This window comes from Pleurodeles waltl, chromosome 9 (genome assembly GCF_031143425.1).
Source record: "Pleurodeles waltl isolate 20211129_DDA chromosome 9, aPleWal1.hap1.20221129, whole genome shotgun sequence".
Classification (NCBI taxonomy): domain Eukaryota; kingdom Metazoa; phylum Chordata; class Amphibia; order Caudata; family Salamandridae; genus Pleurodeles; species Pleurodeles waltl.
In genome coordinates, this window is record NC_090448.1 from 281,103,979 (window position 1) to 281,122,917 (window position 18,939).

Consider the following 18,939-nt stretch of genomic DNA (forward strand, 5'->3'; position numbering starts at 1 on the left):
GTTCTTGCATAAGGAACGGAATTGGTCTTACTTTATGGGCTACTGGGACTGCTCCTTCCTTTAAAATGATTTTATGTTGGTAGTTTTTCAGCTGACCCAATTTATCTTCGAATACTTTGGGGAACTCTTTACATATTGCATACTCACTACCCAAAGCTTATACTAGTAGTACTGGTTCCTCCATGTTAGGGTCTAGGCGTATGCCCAATTCTCGCTGATGTTCCCAGCCTAAGAGATTGGATCCCTTGCTGGTAAAATATACTTTGCCCGTGGTCTGCCTGTCCTTAAATGTTATGTGCATGCCTAACATTCCCTTCAATGGTATAGTATCATTAATGTACCCACCCGGGAACTGTCCGCAGGTTGTACCACGTACCCTTTCTTTTTGAAACTGCTTTCGTAAATGCTGTAATTTATAAAAGTGAAGGGGGAACATGAATCTGTGAACACTCTTACGCGCTCACCATCCAGAGTAATGTCACATAATGGGTATGCCTCATTTCTACACTTAGGGGGTCATTCTGAGTCTGGCGGGCGGCGGAGCCTGCCCGCCAGACTTCCCCCCTCCAAAATACCGCTCCGCGGTCGAAAGACCACTGAGGGTATTTTGGCTTTTGCACTGGGCTGGTGGGCGACCGCCAAAAGGCCGCCCGCCAGCCCAGTGCAAAAAACCCTTCCCACGAGGACGCCGGCTCAGAATGGAGCCGGCGGAGTGGGAAGGTGCGACGGGTGCAGTTGCACCCGTCGCGAATTTCAGTGTCTGCAAAGCAGACACTGAAATTCTTTTTGGGGCCCTCTTACGGGGGCCCCTGCAGTGCCCATGCCATTGGCATGGGCACTGCAGGGGCCCCCAGGGGCCCCGCGACACCCCATACCGCCATCCTGTTCCTGGCGGGAGAACCGCCAGGAACAGGATGGCGGTATGGGGTGTCAGAATCCCCATGGCGGCGCAGCAAGCTGCGCCGCCATGGAGGATTCAATAGGGCAGCGGAAAACCGGCGGGAGACCGCCGGCTTTCCCTTTCTGACCGCGGCCAAACCGCCGCGGTCAGAATGCCCTGCGGGGCACCGCCAGCCTGTTGGTGGTGCTCCCGCCGACCCTGGCCCCGGCGGTCCGTGACCGCCGGGGTCAGAATCACCCCCTTAGTCTCATTGCTTTCTTTCACCTGTAACTCAAATTTGCCATGAGGATCTTGGGAGTCTTCTACTTTATGCACTACTTTCCTTTCGTTATATTCATTTTTGTCACCTTTACATACTCTTGCGTAATGTCCCCTAGATCCACATTTTCGGCATATGCAGTTCCGAACCTGACACGCCGGGTGTTTTAGCAAGATGTCTACTATTACTGCATCTATAGCACCTATTTCTCGTGCCTTCAGGGGTGTTTTTCCTTAGCAAGACTTCATGGACCCTAACCTCTTTCTCAAATGTTGGTTCTCTACACTCCTGTTTGGAACTAACTTTGACCTCCCTCACCTCTTCCTCTGTGGTGGCACTTTTGATTAATTTCATGCACTCTGCTGGGTGCTCAATACTTTTGGCAACCTCAATAGCCTCCTTTAAGGTGGGGTTTAGGACCAATAGTTTTTCCTGTACTTTAACATTGTTGGTGCATCTTACCAATTGATCTCTAATTATAGAGTCTTCAAGATTTCCAAAATCACAAGTTGTTGCAAGACCTTTCAGGCAAGCAACGTAGCCTGAAACCTTCTCATCTTTGCCTTGCATCCTACTAAAGAACTTGTGTCTTTCTAGAACGACGTTAACTCTTAACCCAAAATGACCTTCTAATTTCTTGAGTGCTTTCTCATATTCGTCTAGTTCCTCCCCCTCCTCCTCCTCTTCCTCAGGATATGATAAGTTATTGTAAACTTTCCGTGCCTGTACGGCTAAGTTATGTAGAAGGATGTGCTGTTTTCTCAGTGGTGAGAACTTCTCCCCACCAATGGCTATTAGGTACCATTCAAATAACTGTATCCAGTCCTTCCAAAGTAGGCTTGGTTCCCCTACCTCATTCAGGAACGGAGGAGGTTGGGACATACTAGCAGCAGCCATGTTATGCTATGTGTCTGTATAGTCAATTGTTCAGAATATTAACTTTATATATTATTAACTCAATTCCCTTGTGCACCTGGAAGGGAATTGCACAAATATTCCTTGCCCTGCACTTTTGGAACAGCTTCTCTAACTGCAGTCTGCTATGAATTAGAGTCCTCTGGTAAGAATTACATACATAAACAATTATGTTTGCATAAGTCTACTGTTGTACCATGTCAGCTCCTGGAAGAAAATCGTACCAAATAATCCTTGCCCTCCCTTGTGGAACAACTTTTCTAACTGCAGTCTGCCATGAATTAGTATCCTCTGGCCACAATTCCGCAATACACGGTTGTTTTACAAAATTTAAAGTTGTACCGTGTCAACTTGGTAAAACGGCACTAATTCGCCCTTTTATTCTTGAGGAATCACGTTCAGGTCCCTCACATGTTTATAACTTCAGTACCGATAGATGAGGAAGCCTCCACCCTCAGCTGTCAGTCGGCAGCGCAGCCCTGTAATCCGGAAGTTAAGAGGAAGAAAAAGTCGTCTCACGCTGTACATGTCGTGCACGGGTGCTGTGGAAATACGCCTCTTCCACACACCTCGTTATTCCACCCCTCGGATCTTCGACATCCGCAGCTCACCGCACCGCGTCAATCCTCTCCTCCGATCGGCATCGCGTCACTCCGCTTCTCTGATCCGCATGTTTACACAACCCGGAGAGGCACAACGTAGAAGTCAAATGGCCACCTTCCTCTGCTGGAGACAGGCTACCTTCACCACACCCTCGACATGGGCTCACACCGGCGTTTAAGGGAACAGCAAATCCCGACTCCTTGGTTCAGTGTAGGCTCTGCGGCTCGGTAACCTCTGACAATGGTGCAAGAACCAGGGGTGAGCAGTTCAACTGCCCCCTGTGCAGCATCCCATCCTCGTCGCCAATTTAAGTTGTTGTATATAAGGTGTTACACCGCAGCGCTCGCTGCGGCCGCGGGCTCAGGTTGCCGCGGCGCGACACGTTAATTTTGCCGCGGCCGACGCCCGGGCCGCGGTAGACGCCGAGGCAGACACCCAGGTCGCGGGGGTCGCCGCGGCTCCGGCGAGGGCCATAAAAACTCCAGGGAGCCGGTCTGGGGGTCACGGCGCTCGCCGCTCCCCTTTTTCAAGTTCTGCCTTAAAGGCAGACGCGGCAGAGCCTGAAACCCCGAGGGGGTTTCAGGCATGGCCGCACACAGCGCATTATGCGCTTAACATTTATTTCTCTTGCATGTATTCACCTGCCCACCACCACTTACCGATGTTCCTAGGACAAACCGAACCCTTACACTGGGGGTTCTTTATACTTGCCTTTTTTCTCTTCCCAGCATGCTTACCACTTCCTCTCTACCCAGCATGCATTGTCTAACACACATACCTAATTCATTACTGTTTTCTTTTCCCCAATCCAAGATGGCGGTGTTCTACTTCCTGTTTCCTGTTTCCTGTCCAGGGGTATTTAAGGGGATTCCAACTGCCTGTTCATTGCGTTGCAACACTCCTTGGTGATAGTCACGCTCCTATTTGATATCCTTCTGCGAATCCTGTCTGTTCCTGATTTGCTTTGTTTTCCTGCCTTCCTGAACTGCGGTCCTAATACCCTGGTGTCCTCCTTTTCGTTTCAGGGAGTTCCTGTGGAGGTTTTTTACCCTACTGGGGTTTTTCCTCTGGGACTCCTTCTGGAGGGCACGGACTGTAGTGGTTCGCTCATACCAAACAGCACCGTGGCTACCGGAAGGGGTCGCCCCTACCTCGGCCAGAGCAGAACCCGTCGGAACAAGGACCGTTCCCCTACGCCTCTCCGCTGCGAGGGTAAGACCGTTGAGAACCGCGACAGATTGCAACGCCCACAATTCCTGTTGCAGTCCGGAACTATGGACAACCCAGTGGTAAACACGGAACCTACTAACCAGGACCTACTGGCGACGATACAACAACAGGCTCAAGAACTCCAGCAATTACGTACTGAGAATACTGTTTATCGACAAACCTTTGCCTCCAGGACCACAGATGTCCCTGCAGTAGCCGCCTCTACACCTCGATTTTCCGGGGATCCCACCACATTAAAAGAATTCCTGGATGCCTTAACGGTGTACTTTGCCTTTCGCCCCTCGCAATTTGTACAAGATAAGACCAAGGTGGGGTATTTGATTAGTGCCTTATCAGGACCAGCCTTGGCCTGGGCCACACCTCTAGTAACCAGAAACGATCCCTGTCTATCTAATTATTCCACCTTTATCACTACTTTTAAACAGATGTTTGAACGCCCTGGACTCGAGGCGTCAGCAGAAGAGGCTCTTTGCGAAGTCCAACAAGGGAGTCAGGATGTATTACAATACATCACCCGTTTCAGACAATTAGCTGCAGAAACAACCTGGGTGGAACGTACCTTGGTGACACTCTTCCGTAGAGGTCTAAGAGAGGACATCAAAGATGAACTAGTACATTCTGCCAGGATAGAAAACCTCAAAGGGATGATGGACCAAGCACTAACTATAGAGTATCGGTTAAATGAACGACGAATGGAGAAAAAGAAGAGTCGTTTGCCTTTTCACTCAGTACCATCTCGTCCCTTCGCCCATCGTTCCGAGGAAGCCCGCCCTGAATCCAAAGGGAATACCGAGGAAGAGCCCATGCAGATTGACACAGCTCGCGGACCTCTATCCGCCAGCGAAAGGGAACATAGACGAAGGAAGGGGCTTTGCCTATATTGTGGTGCAGCTGGTCACCTAATTCGCGCCTGCCCCATTCGTCCAACCAAGCCCTTGGGAAACGCCAACTCCCGTCCCCAGTAAGAAGGGTGAGGACGGGATATCGTGATATACCTTCTATTTGCTCTTCCAGGGAGGAAGGAACTGCTCTTTTTCTCTTACCAGTTATCCTCCATTTAACTGATGGCCGTGAAGCAAGAACTTTGGCTTTATTGGATTGCGGAGCCAGTGGCCTATATTTAGATGAAACCTGGGCCAAAGAACAACAAATAACACAAATACCCAAAGAAATACCAGAACAGGTACATACTGTTGATGGGTCACTCTTGGCCTCTGGACCGGTACAATACACCACCCCTACTTTCTGTTTACAGTTCGGTAAACATCAGGAAATTCTCTTGTTTGACTTAATCTCATCACCACACCATGTCATGATCCTGGGAATTCCATGGCTTACACGGCACAATCCTTACATCAACTGGGAAACAAAAACCATTTCGTTATCCTCCCATTTTTGTCAACACCATTGCTATCCGGCCGGGGATTATTGGTCCCCAAAAAGTCTCTCAACAGCACCTGCCCAGGTGGGAGGATCCATTAATGTTCTACAGGGAGTTCCCAGACAGTATCAGGACTATATCGATGTATTCCAGAAGCCAGAAAGACCTGAATTGCCACCCCACAGAGAATACGACTGTGCCATTTCTTTAGAGCCAGACACTGTAGTTCCTTTTGGGCGGATGTACTCCCTCACCGAACCAGAGAAACAAATTCTGAAGGAGTACCTAGATGAGAATCTACAAAGTGGGTTAATAACTCCCTCCTCTTCACCCGCCGGGGCTCCTCTTTTCTTTGTACCAAAGAAAACCAAAGACCTGCGTCCCTGTATCGACTTCAGAGGGTTAAACAGGATCACTATCAAAGACCGGTATCCGCTACCCCTCATCAAAGACATCTTAGAAGCAGTCAGAGGAGCCAAGAGGTTCACTAAGCTGGATCTCCGAGGAGCCTATCATCTGCTAAGAGTCAGAGAAGGTGATGAGTGGAAGACCGCCTTTAGAACACCTTTTGGTCACTACGAATATAGAGTAATGCCCTTCGGACTCACTAATGCCCCGTCCATCTTTCAAAGATTCATGGATTCTATCTTTTCTGATCTTTTGCAACAAACAGTGGTAGTGTATCTTGACGATATCCTAATTTATTCGGTTCATCCAGAGGAACATTCCAAACACGTCCGCCAAGTCTTAGAAAGACTCCGACAACATCATTTGTTCTGTAAGCCTGAAAAATGCGAATTTGATCAGATAGAAGTGAAATATTTGGGATACTGTATAGACCAAACCGGAATTGCCATGGACTCAGACAAAGTACAGGCTATATTGAACTGGCCATCTCCTTCTTCCATCAAGGAGACTCAATGTTTTCTGGGACTAGCCAACTTCTACCGGCAGTTCATAGCAGACTTTGCCCAGAGAACCAGCTTCATTACTCAAACCCTCAAAAAGGAACACCTAAAGAAAGGTTTTTGTTGGACACCAGGCGCTGAGTCAGCTTTTCAGGACTTAAAGAAAGCCTTTAGTCAAGCCCCTATTCTTCGACACCCAGACACTAGCAAACAATTCATTGTTGTCACAGACGCCTCAGAAAGAGCCATTGGGGCTGCCTTGTTACAAAGACAAGACGATGATGACCTAGAACACCCTGTATTCTATCTATCCCACATTCTATCTGATTCTGAGCGAAACTATTCCGTGCTAGAACGCGAATTACTCGCCTTAAAGGTCGCGTGCACTGAATGGAGACACTTTTTGATGGGATCAAAGGAGCCCTTCGAAGCCCGGACCGATCATAGAAATCTACAGTGTTTAAGAAATTTCCAGTGCCAAAATAGCCGGCAAGCTCGATGGGCCTTCTTCTTCAGCCAGTATGATTTCTATATCACCTACATCCCTGGTTCTCAGAACATCCTGGCGGATGCCCTGTCCCGACGTTATCCTGGGTGCGGTGATTCCGCGGTTCAAAACTTATTCGACAACAATAAAATCATAGGGGTAGCACAGACCTTTTTAGATCAAGTAAAGTCTGAATATGCCTGTCTACACGAAACAGAACTAAAGAGGTTACGTCCACAGCTGCACATAGATCATGACTACTATTATCATGATAAGGCCCTGTTTTTACCCACTAAAACAGTGCAAATCGAAGCCTTACACATGTGCCATGATTCTCCTATTGCGGGTCATCGAGGAGTGAAAGCGACTCAAGATCTTTTGCTTCGCTCTTTCTGGTGGCCAACTCTCAAGGCTGACACTGAGGCATATGTGTTATCCTGTCCTACATGTGCTCAAGCCAAGACACCCCGAACCAGACCTGTGGGCTTACTCCGCCCATTACCTGTTCCCCCAGGCCCATGGCTTACCATATCCACCGATTTTATGTGCGCCTTACCTTCCTCGATGGGAAACCACGTCATAATGGTAACTGTGGACTCCTTCACCAAGATGGCCCACTTCACGGCCTTGAGAAAGTTACCCACGGCAAAGGAGTTAAGTCAGGTCTTTACTCAAGAAATTTTCAGGCTACATGGGCTACCCCAAGTTATTATATCAGACAGAGGTCCCCAATATATCTCCCGTTTCTGGAACCAATTCTGCAAGATCTTGGGGATCCAGGTGGCCTTGTCATCCGGGTTCCACCCTCAAACCAATGGACAAACAGAACGACTCAATCAGGGTCTCGAGCAGTACTTGCGTAGCTTCTGTAACGCTACACAAAGTAATTGGGCTCCCTACTTACCGCTTGCCGAATTCTCCTATAATAACTCTCTACACAGTGCCTCTAAAGTCTCTCCTTTCTATGGCTCCTATGGTTTCCATCCCAGGGCCTTCCCAACTCCCCTGAGAGACAACTCCAACCTTCCCGCCATCTCCTCTTTCGTTCGACAGCTACGGGGTATACAGCGAATTATCCATTCTAACCTTGTGTCCACCAAGTCCCGCATGAAGACAATAGCAGATAGGAGACGCTGTGCGGCTCCTCTATATCAAGTCCATGATAAGGTCTGGCTCTCCTCTAGATTCCTACCTCTCCGACTCACCCAAAACAAATTCAAGCCCCGCTTTTATGGTCCCTTTCTCATTCTCAAGAAGATCAACCCAGTGTCCATGCGTCTTCGCCTACCTCGGACATGGAAGATCCACCCGGTATTCCATGTCTCGCAACTGAAACCTTACCGTCCTGATCTCTTTCATAGGCAGTTGCCCTGTCCCCCTCCTTTGTTGGTTGACAATGTGCCTGAATACGAAGTGCAGGAGGTCTGTGACTCTCGATTTTTCCATGGGCGCCTCCAATACCTTATTCATTGGAAGGGGTACCCTTTGAGTGAGTGTTCCTGGGAGGATGCCTCTTCAGTCCATGCTCCTCTTTTAATCCGCCGCTTTTTTTGGCTCTTCCCTCACAAACCCGGGGCCTCGGGGAGGGGGCATACTGTTACACCGCAGGGCTCGCTGCGGCCGCGGGCTCAGGTTGCCGCGGCGCGACACGTTAATTTTGCCGCGGCCGACGCCCGGGCCGCGGTAGACGCCGAGGCAGACACCCAGGTCGCGGGGGTCGCCGCGGCTCCGGCGAGGGCCATAAAAACTCCAGGGAGCCGGTCTGGGGGTCACGGCGCTCGCCGCTCCCCCTTTTTCAAGTTCTGCCTTAAAGGCAGACGCGGCAGAGCCTGAAACCCCGAGGGGGTTTCAGGCATGGCCGCACACAGCGCGTTATGCGCTTAACATTTATTTCTCTTGCATGTATTCACCTGCCCACCACCACTTACCGATGTTCCTAGGACAAACCGAACCCTTACACTGGGGGTTCTTTATACTTGCCTTTTTTCTCTTCCCAGCATGCTTACCACTTCCTCTCTACCCAGCATGCATTGTCTAACACACATACCTAATTCATTACTGTTTTCTTTTCCCCAATCCAAGATGGCGGTGTTCTACTTCCTGTTTCCTGTTTCCTGTCCAGGGGTATTTAAGGGGATTCCAACTGCCTGTTCATTGCGTTGCAACACTCCTTGGTGATAGTCACGCTCCTATTTGATATCCTTCTGCGAATCCTGTCTGTTCCTGATTTGCTTTGTTTTCCTGCCTTCCTGAACTGCGGTCCTAATACCCTGGTGTCCTCCTTTTCGTTTCAGGGAGTTCCTGTGGAGGTTTTTTACCCTACTGGGGTTTTTCCTCTGGGACTCCTTCTGGAGGGCACGGACTGTAGTGGTTCGCTCATACCAAACAGCACCGTGGCTACCGGAAGGGGTCGCCCCTACCTCGGCCAGAGCAGAACCCGTCGGAACAAGGACCGTTCCCCTACGCCTCTCCGCTGCGAGGGTAAGACCGTTGAGAACCGCGACATAATGTCAGCAACAACAACAACTATGAGATGAAATGGTTTATTCACAGAACTCCTCACATGCCAACACTGCTCCAACCGACTACAACCGACTAACTCAACATTCCAAGGTGAGCTAAGGAGGACCAGGAGTGTACCATTGGTTGACTATTTCCAACTTGGTTGGAGTATTCACTTTAAGTTTCTTCTGTTACAACAATAACATTTGTGAACATAAAATAATATTTACAAGAATTTGGGCATGACAGTTCTAGTCATTTTTATATTCATATTGTTGCTTCCTGTCACATACTTATAACATATCTCCCTTCCTTAATGAGGGAATACAAAGTCCTTGTGCCAGGTTGGGCTTCTCCTGGTCCGGGTGTTACTGCTCCGATGCCGCACATCTATTGGACTAGAGGCCTCACTTCCTACTTCCGAGTTTCCTCCCAGCTTGTTCCCTGTCTCCTGGTGGTACACAATACGGTCCATACTCCAGATTTTACCATCCTCCAATTTGACAACATTCTTGTAGACTTCTCTAATCCTAAGTGGATCAGAAAATGTACTACCCTTATTTTGCGTGCGAACTGGGAGCTTTACCCTCACCCATTGCCCTACCTGCCATGTTCTGTCCTTGGTACTATTTTTGTCATTGTACCATCTCCTGTATTTTTCTTGTTTTTGTCGAACACATTCAGCAGACACTTCCCTTTGCTCACACACTTGCTCCCCTCCTTTCAACCAATTAGGATTCAGCTTGGTTCCAGGATGCCTTCCCTTTAAGGACTGGAATGGTGACAGCCCTGTAACTGTATTAGGAGTGGTGTGGTACGACCATAACATTTGGTTAATTGCTGATTCTCCTGACATGCCTGACGCTCTTGCTCTTTGAATGCACTCTTTAAACATTCTGTTCATTCTCTCGACTAACCCATTTGCCCTGGGATTGTATAAAGCTGTCCTGAAATGTTGAATGCCCCAATTTTTGAGGAATTCCTTCATGGCATCTGAAGTGAATTGCACACCGTTGTCTGTCACCAGTGTGCTGGGAACTCCTTCCCTCATGAATGCTTCTGTTAAAAAGTTAACGGCATCCATTGTTGTTATTTGGTTCACAATTTTGAACATTGTCCAATGTGAATGGTAATCAATTACCCCTGCCCCCTGGATGGTTTACCAGTCCTAATATGTCAAGTCCCAGTTCATCCCAAGGTTTCACAGGGACACTCACAGGTGACAGAGGGGTTTTGCGTGTCAGATTAGTTTTATCACTCATGGCACATGTGATACAATCTCTCACCATACATTCTACCAACCAATCCATTTTTGGAAACCAATAAGTAGCTCGCAATTAATGCTTTGTAAGACTTCGCCCTAGATGTCCCTTGTGCGCTAGCCCCACCAGTTTATCCCACAACTTGCTAGGGGGTTCAAATTCTCTCTCCTCTCATGACCAGCTCATTAGAAATGTGAAGTTCCGATCTGATGTCCCAGTATCCCTTCAGATCTTCCTCCACGTCTTTTAATTTATTTGGCCACCCACTGATAATCTTTTCCTGGAGTAGTTGTAGTATGCGGTCCTTCCTTGTTTCTTCCACCCCTTCCTCCTTAGTGAGACTTGCAAGTTCCACTAATAACACTGGTTCTGGTGTCTGCATTCCCATCTTACAATCCTGCGTTTCCACCTCTTCCGAACTGCTCCTAGTAGATCTGGACAAATAATCAGCTACAGTATTCTTGCTACCTCGAACATATATCACGTCAAAATTGTAACCCTCAAGGCCCATCATCCACTTAGCTATATGTGGAGTGGCACGTTCCCTTCCTTGGGTAGTAAATATGTTGACTAGGGGTTTATGATCAGTTCTGATCGTGAATGGTAAACCCCACAAAAAGAACTTAAAGTGAGTTATGGCCCAAAAGCATGCCAGGGTTTCTCTTTCAATAGTGGAATAGCTTCTCTCTGCTCCGCATAATGATCTCAATGCAAAGGCTACAATTCTTTCTTGTCCTTTAACACTTTGAGACAACGTTGCCCCAAACCTTGGCCACTAGCATCCGTAGTTACCCACGTTTTTAGTTTAGAATCAAAATTTCCTGAATGTGGAGACTAAACTATGGCTTCCTTGACATTGCTGAATACCAATTGGCATTCAGTGTTCCATACAAAAGGAACATCTTTTTTTAAAAGCATCCTCATAGGAGCCGTGACCATGGCAACATTTATGCCAAACTTTGCCATGTATTCAGCTAGACCTAAAAATGATTTTAGTTCCTGTTTGTTGGTGGGCGCCAATGCTTCCTTTACGGCCTTTACCAAAACATGTTTGGGTTGGACGCCATCCTTCGTGATCTTGTGCCCTAGGTATTCTACCGATTCCACACAAAATTGACACTTCTCTCTCTTAATTGTCATCCCAGCCTGACTCAAGAATTTGAATACCTCCCTTAAAGTATCATCGTGTTCGTCTTTACTGTCACCATAGATCAACACATCGTCCTGGAAACATAATACATGATCAATGTCTTGCAAGATATTTTGCATAATGCGTTGGAACACAGCCGCTGCAGATGCCAGGCCAAATGGCATCCTGCGATACCTGAAAGCTCAAAATGTTGTGATGAAAGAGGTGAGAGAACGTGCAGAGGGGTGCAACTCAACTTGGTTGTAAGCCGAGAACAGGTCTATGACACTAAAGAATCTGGCTGGGCCCATGGTGCTTAACATTTCGTTAAATCTGGGCAAGGGGGACCTCTCCACCCAAATATTGGCATTCAAGTCTCTCACGTTCACGCACACACGTATGCCTTTACCCCCAGATTTCCTGGCTACCACGATGGGAGCCAGCCATAAGGAGCTTTCAATCGGTTCAATGACCCCCAACTGTTCCAATTTGTTTAATTCCTGTTTCAAGGGTTCTTGCATAAGGAACGGAATTGGTCTTACTTTATGGGCTACTGGGACTGCTCCTTCCTTTAAAATGATTTTATGTTGGTAGTTTTTCAGCTGACCCAATTTATCTTCGAATACTTTGGGGAACTCTTTACATATTGCATACTCACTACCCAAAGCTTATACTAGTAGTACTGGTTCCTCCATGTTAGGGTCTAGGCGTATGCCCAATTCTCGCTGATGTTCCCAGCCTAAGAGATTGGATCCCTTGCTGGTAAAATATACTTTGCCCGTGGTCTGCCTGTCCTTAAATGTTATGTGCATGCCTAACATTCCCTTCAATGGTATAGTATCATTAATGTACTCACCCGGGAACTGTCCGCAGGTTGTAACACGTACCCTTTCTTTTTTAAACTGCTTTCGTAAATGCTGTAATTTATTTAAAAGTGAAGGGGGAACATGAATCTGTGAACACTCTTACACGCTCACCATCCAGAGTAATGTCACATAATGGGTATGCCTCATTTCTATACTTAGTCTCATTGCTTTCTTTCACCTGTAACTCAAATTTGCCATGAGGATCTTGGGAGTCTTCTACTTTATGCACTACTTTCCTTTCGTTATATTCATTTTTGTCACCTTTACATACTCTTGCATGATGTCCCCTAGATCCACATTTTCAGCATATGCAGTTCCGAACCTGACACGCCGGGTGTTTTAGCAAGATGTCTACTATTACTGCATCTTTAGCACCTATTTCTCGTGCCTTCAGGGGTGTTTTTCCTTAGCAAGACTTCATGGACCCTAACCTCTTCCTCAAATGTTGGTTCTCTCTACTCCTGTTTGGAACTAACTTTGACCTCCCTCACCTCTTCCTCTGTGGTGGCACTTTTGATTAATTTCATGCACTCTGCTGGGTGCTCAATACTCTTGGCAACCTCAATAGCCTCCTTTAAGGTGGGGTTTAGAACCAATAGTTTTTCCTGTACTTTAACATTATTGGTGCATCTTACCAATTGATCTGTAATTAAAGAGTCTTCAAGATTTCCAAAATCACAAGTTGTTGCAAGACCTTTCAGGCAAGCAACGCAGCCTGAAACCTTCTCATCTTTGCCTTGCATCCTACTAAAGAACTTGTGTCTTTCTAGAACGACGTTAACTCTTAACCCAAAATGACCTTCTAATTTCTTGAGTGCTTTCTCATATTCGTCTAGTTCCTCCCCCTCCTCCTCCTCTTCCTCAGGATATGATAAGTTATTGTAAACTTTTCGTGCCTGTACGGCTAAGTTATGTAGAAGGATGTGCTGTTTTCTCAGTGGTGAGAACTTCTCCCCACCAATGGCTATTAGGTACGATTCAAATAACTGTATCCAGTCCTTCCAAAGTAGGCTTGGTTCCCCTACCTCATTCAGGAACGGAGGAGGTTGGGACATACTAGCAGCAGCCATGTTATGCTATGTGTCTGTATAGTCAATTGTTCAGAATATTAACTTTATATATTATTAACTCAATTCCCTTGTGCACCTGGAAGGGAATTGCACAAATATTCCTTGCCCTGCACTTTTGGAACAGCTTCTCTAACTGCAGTCTGCTATGAATTAGAGCCCTCTGGTAAGAATTACATACATAAACAAATGTGTTTGCATAAGTCTACTGTTGTACCATGTCAGCTCCTGGAAGAAAATCGTACCAAATAATCCTTGCCCTGCCTTGTGGAACAACTTTTCTAACTGCAGTCTGCCATGAATTAGTATCCTCTGGCCACAATTCCGCAATACACGGTTGTTTTACAAAATTTAAAGTTGTACCATGTCAACTTGCTGACGCGGCAATAATTCGCCCTTTTATTCTTGAGGAATCACGTTCAGGTCCCTCACATGTTCATAACTTCAGCACCGATAGATGAGGAAGCCTCCACCCTCAGCTGTCGGTCGGCAGCGCAGCCCTGTAATCCGGTAGTTAAGAGGAAGAAAAAGTCGTCTCACGCTGTACATGTCGTTCACGGGTGCTGTGGAAATACGCCTCTTCCACACACCTCGTTATTCCACCCCTCGGATCTTCGACGTCCGCAGCTCACCGCACCGCGTCAATCCTCTCCTCCGATCGGCATCGCGTCACTCCGCTTCTCCGATCCGCATGTTTACACAACCCGGAGAGGCACAACGTAGAAGTCAAATGGCCACCTTCCTCGGCTGGAGACAGGCTACCTTCACCACACCCTCGACATGGGCTCACACCAGCATTTAAGGGAACAGCAAATCCCGACTCCTTGGTTCAGTGTAGGCTCTGCGGCTCGGTAACCTCTGACAATGGTGCAAGAACCAGGGGTGAGCAGTTCAACTGCCCCCTGTGCAGCATCCCATCCTCGTCGCCAATTTAAGTTGTTGTATATAAGGTCAGCAACAACAACAACTATGAGATGAAATGGTTTATTCACAGAACTCCTCACATGCCAACACTGCTCCAACCGACTACAACCGACTAACTCAACATTCCAAGGTAAGCTAAGGAGGACCAGGAGTGTACCATTGGTTGACTATTTCCAACTTGGTTTGAGTAATCACTTTAACTTTCTTCTGTTACAACAATAACATTTGTGAACATAAAATAATATTTACAAGAATTTGGGCATGACAGTTCTAGTCATTTTTATATTCATATTGTTGCTTCCTGTCACGTACTTATAGCACATGCCCATAAAAGGAACATCATCACATATATGGCACATCATCAAAGAACAGGTTAACATAATAGTCCACAATGTCCCTACCAGGAACATTAGAAATCACATGTCCATTAACACAGAGTACCTGTTTCTATGATGAAGACGGCCCCTTTAGTGCCACAAAGCACAACAAGGTGGCTCCCATAGCTCCTTGCAGCCAACGGGGCCTCGTGGTGATGTTAGGGGGAGAGGGGTGGCACACACTCCCTACGGTTTTTATATCGGGCCCTCCTGGGGCCCGTGATCTTTGGGGCCCCCCCAGACCACAACTAGATCACCAAAAAGGTAGGGGGGCAAAGTCACAAAAACAATTAGTGGTGAAAGAGGGGACCTTGCGGTGCGGGGGAGCCTCCGGCGAGGCTTCTGCCTGTGGTCTCCAATTGACATTGGGGCTCCGGTGGGGAGCATCCAATGAGGTTTCCTTCCCCGCCTGATCTCTACAACATACAAGGGGCCCAGTGGGGTGGCTAGTCTCTGATGAGGCTTCCTTCTGTGCCCGATCCCTGAAACACACAAGGGGCCCATTGGGGCGAGGATCCTCCGATGAGGCTTCCTTCCTCCCCCGTCTCGCAACAAAGAAAAAGGGCTCGCCTTGCCTGCAGCGGTACTCGGCCCTAAGTAAGGGCCTTCTGGTGCCCCGGGGGCGCTCCTTGGAGAGTGCTTCGCTCTGGGGGCACCAATAGGAGTGTGCATGCTCCAATTCCACTTTCTCCATGCCCTAGAGGCACAGGACAGAGCGCTGTTCCGATGCGCTCAGTTTTCGAAAGGCACCCGGGTCGTGGCGGTGAATCCCTTCACAGCAATGCGCTTACAAGCGCTGGGGGCAATTTTAAAGAGCCCAGGTCGCGGCGGTGATTTCGGGATTCCAGAATGCACTTTTAGAGCGCAAGGACAATCAAAGAAAAGCACTCGCCAAGCGCTTTGAGGTAATTAAACTGAGCGTCCTAGGTGCTTCAACAGAGGATGGCAGGGGTTATGGGCCACAACACCCAGCCCCTAGGGGCGCGGCACAATGGAGCACAGGGCATTAGGGCTCAGCAGCAGGCCGGCACAGGGTGGATGCAGGCAGTTGGCAGTTCTTCCAAGTGACCAGGCAGGTCCCAGGTCAGCACAGCAGCAGCAGTCCATGGCGGTTCCTCGTGAGTCCCTTCAGCAGCATTCTGTATCCAGGTACTTGTCTGTTAAGTTCCAAAGTGTCTCCAAATTGTGGGGAAAAATCTCCTGTACTTATACTCAGTTTTGCAAAGGTTTAACAAAGAAGGGGAGAGGAGGTTCCAACCAGCTACAACTGGTTCTGAGAATGCCTCCTCTCTCTTCCATCACAGCCTCCAAACATAAATTGGGGGTAAACAACCCTTTTGTGCGAGGCCAGGGCACAGCCTTTACAGGTGCAAGAGTGCCCCACCTCCCCCTTCTCTCAGCCCAGGAAGACTATTCAAAATGCAGATGCACCTCTGTGACACCTCCACCCTCCACATTTGGGTATATAAACAGGGCCTCTGCCCCTACCAACTCAGACACTTCCTGGAGAAGAAACTAGAACCAGAACCTGCATCCTGCCAAGAAGAACTGCCTGGCTGCCCAAAGGACTCACCTGTCTGCTTTCTGTGAAGGACTGCTGCCTTGCTGTTGCCCTGCTGCCTTTCTTCTATCTGACTATGGTGAAGAAGTACTCTCCAAGGGCTTGGATAGAGCTTGCCTCCTGTTCCCTGAAGTCTCAGGACCAAAAAGACTTAATCTCTACAAGAAGGACTCCATGTGCAGCGAAATTCGACGCACAGCCTACATCGCAGTGAAAATTTCACTGCACGGCGATCCGGAATGACGCAGCCCGACTTCGCAATGAGAAGATCGACTCAGCGCCAGCGTAGCGACCATAAATTTGACACACTGCCCACCGGAACGATGCACAGCCGAAGCGGAACAACGTAGCCAAACTTCCAGAGAGGAATCAACACAGCGTGCTGTAGAAAATTCGACGCAACGCTCACCAAATCGAAGCAGCTCCTGTGACTTCACCCTGCCAGTGCAGGAAACCAATACATCATCCCCGGGGCGTCTGAAAACCCCGCAACCCGAAGAGGATCCATGACGAGCACCGGAAATCAACGCACAGCTGTCCCTGCGTGAAACCTAAACGATACATTGCCGTGTGCAGCCCGAGAAATCAATGCACACCCCTTTGTTTCCACACATCTCCTCAGTGGTTCTTTGCTGAGATTTTTTTGCGTGAACAAGGTACTTTGTGCTTGAAAGAGACTTTGTTTGCTTCTAAAAGACTTAAGACACTTTATATCACTGTTCATTGATATCTCAACATTTACTTATTGCATCTTTAATTGTTTTGACCTGCATTTATCCAGATAAATATTATATATTTTTCTAAACACTGTCTGGTGTATTTTTGTGGTGCTGTATGGTGTTATTGTATGATTTATTGCACAAATACTTTACACATTGCCTTCTAAGTTAAGCCTGACTGCTCAGTGCCAAGCTACCAGAGGGTGGGCACAGGATCATTTGGATTGTGTGTGACTTACCCTGACTAGAGTGAGGGTCCTTACTTGGGCAGGGGGTAACCTGACTACCAACCAAAGACCCCATTTCTAACACACGGTATTTCCAATGCATTCTTATGAGAAGGCAGCACTCACAACAGTGAGAAACCAAATAGGCTGTTTGGAACTACCAGGACAGGCAACAATACTAGGCACATGGCCTGCCTTCTACATGCATAGCACCATGCCCATAGGGCTAGCTTGAGTCTACCTCAGAGGTGACATACATGTAGTAAAAGGGGAGTTCTGGGCCTGGCAAGTAAATTTAGATGCCAGGTCCCTGTGGCAGAAAACTGCACATGCAGGCCCTGTGCTAGCAGGCCTGAGACAGGTTTGAAAGGCTACTTCAGTGGGTGGTGTAAGCAGTGCTGCATGTCCACTAGTAGCATTTAATTTACAGGCCTTGGGTATAGGGATACCACTGAACAAGGGACTTACAGGTAAATTAAATATGCCAATTAGGTATAAGCAAATCATACCAACTTTAGAAGGGAGAGCACCTACACTTTAGCACTGATCAGCAGTGATAAAGTGCTCAGGGTCCTAGAGCCAACAGCGAGAGGTCAGAAAAAATAGGAGGAAGGAGGCAAAAAGTCAGGGAATGATCCTGCCAAAAGGGCCATGTCCAACAGAGAGAGATGACCAAAGTCTTGTTTAGAATTAAAACTAATCAAGAGAAAGGATGTAGTCGAGAAAATGAATATACTGAGAGACAACAGAAATTCAAGACTCGGTTAAGTACACAGTACCAATCTTCAACCATATAGTCTTAAATGAATGCGCCTTCAGAAACATGGCTCTGTTCCAGAAGACAGGCATAATTCTAAAAGAGACCTGATTTATAAAGAAAGAATAAAAGTACATTTCGACCTAACATACTTTTTACGTGTTTGCCAGTTCACACAAATTTTTAGCATTCTGCCTTGAAAACAGCAACAGGAACAGGTAACTGGGTGTTCCACTTCAAGTGGCATGTGACATATCCCACAGCCCCCTAAACCCGGTGCAAAATTCTACATATTTTAGAAATAAGTGCTTTAAGAGTGGAGCGCCTAGGCTAGTGGACATTTCCTGCTTTTTTCTCCATTTCACAAAATTTTTTTTCTCATGGAGGCAGCACTTCCTTTACTCCCTTACCAGGTTTGGATGTGATCTGTTTTCCTTTCTGTGCTGCTGGATGTTTGAGTTACTCCAACTGTGGCTGGAGTGAATGCCCAAGCAGTTTAATGGTTGGAAAGGATAGGATTGGAGTTTGGGTATGTCCACAAATGTAAAATGTTGTCGACTCCCCCAACGTTACATGGATAACCAAGCTTGCAGCATCCACTTCCGTCCATTGGATCTACTACTGCAGATTTCTAGTGGCAGAGAAACCTAAGGTAGGACATGGATATAGGCCTCTCTGAATTGCTGGCAGACATAAAGGGTGTATTTTTCCTCCTAAACGTAGGTGCTCGGGAAAAATACCTTCTTGCATTGGGCCAAAAGTATTTGGCAGGCAGATCGAGAAAGGAGAATAGCCAAATAGTGTAATGGCTGCTGTCTCACAACAACCCGAAGAGGAATATCCTCCAGCTATTAAAAATAAAGA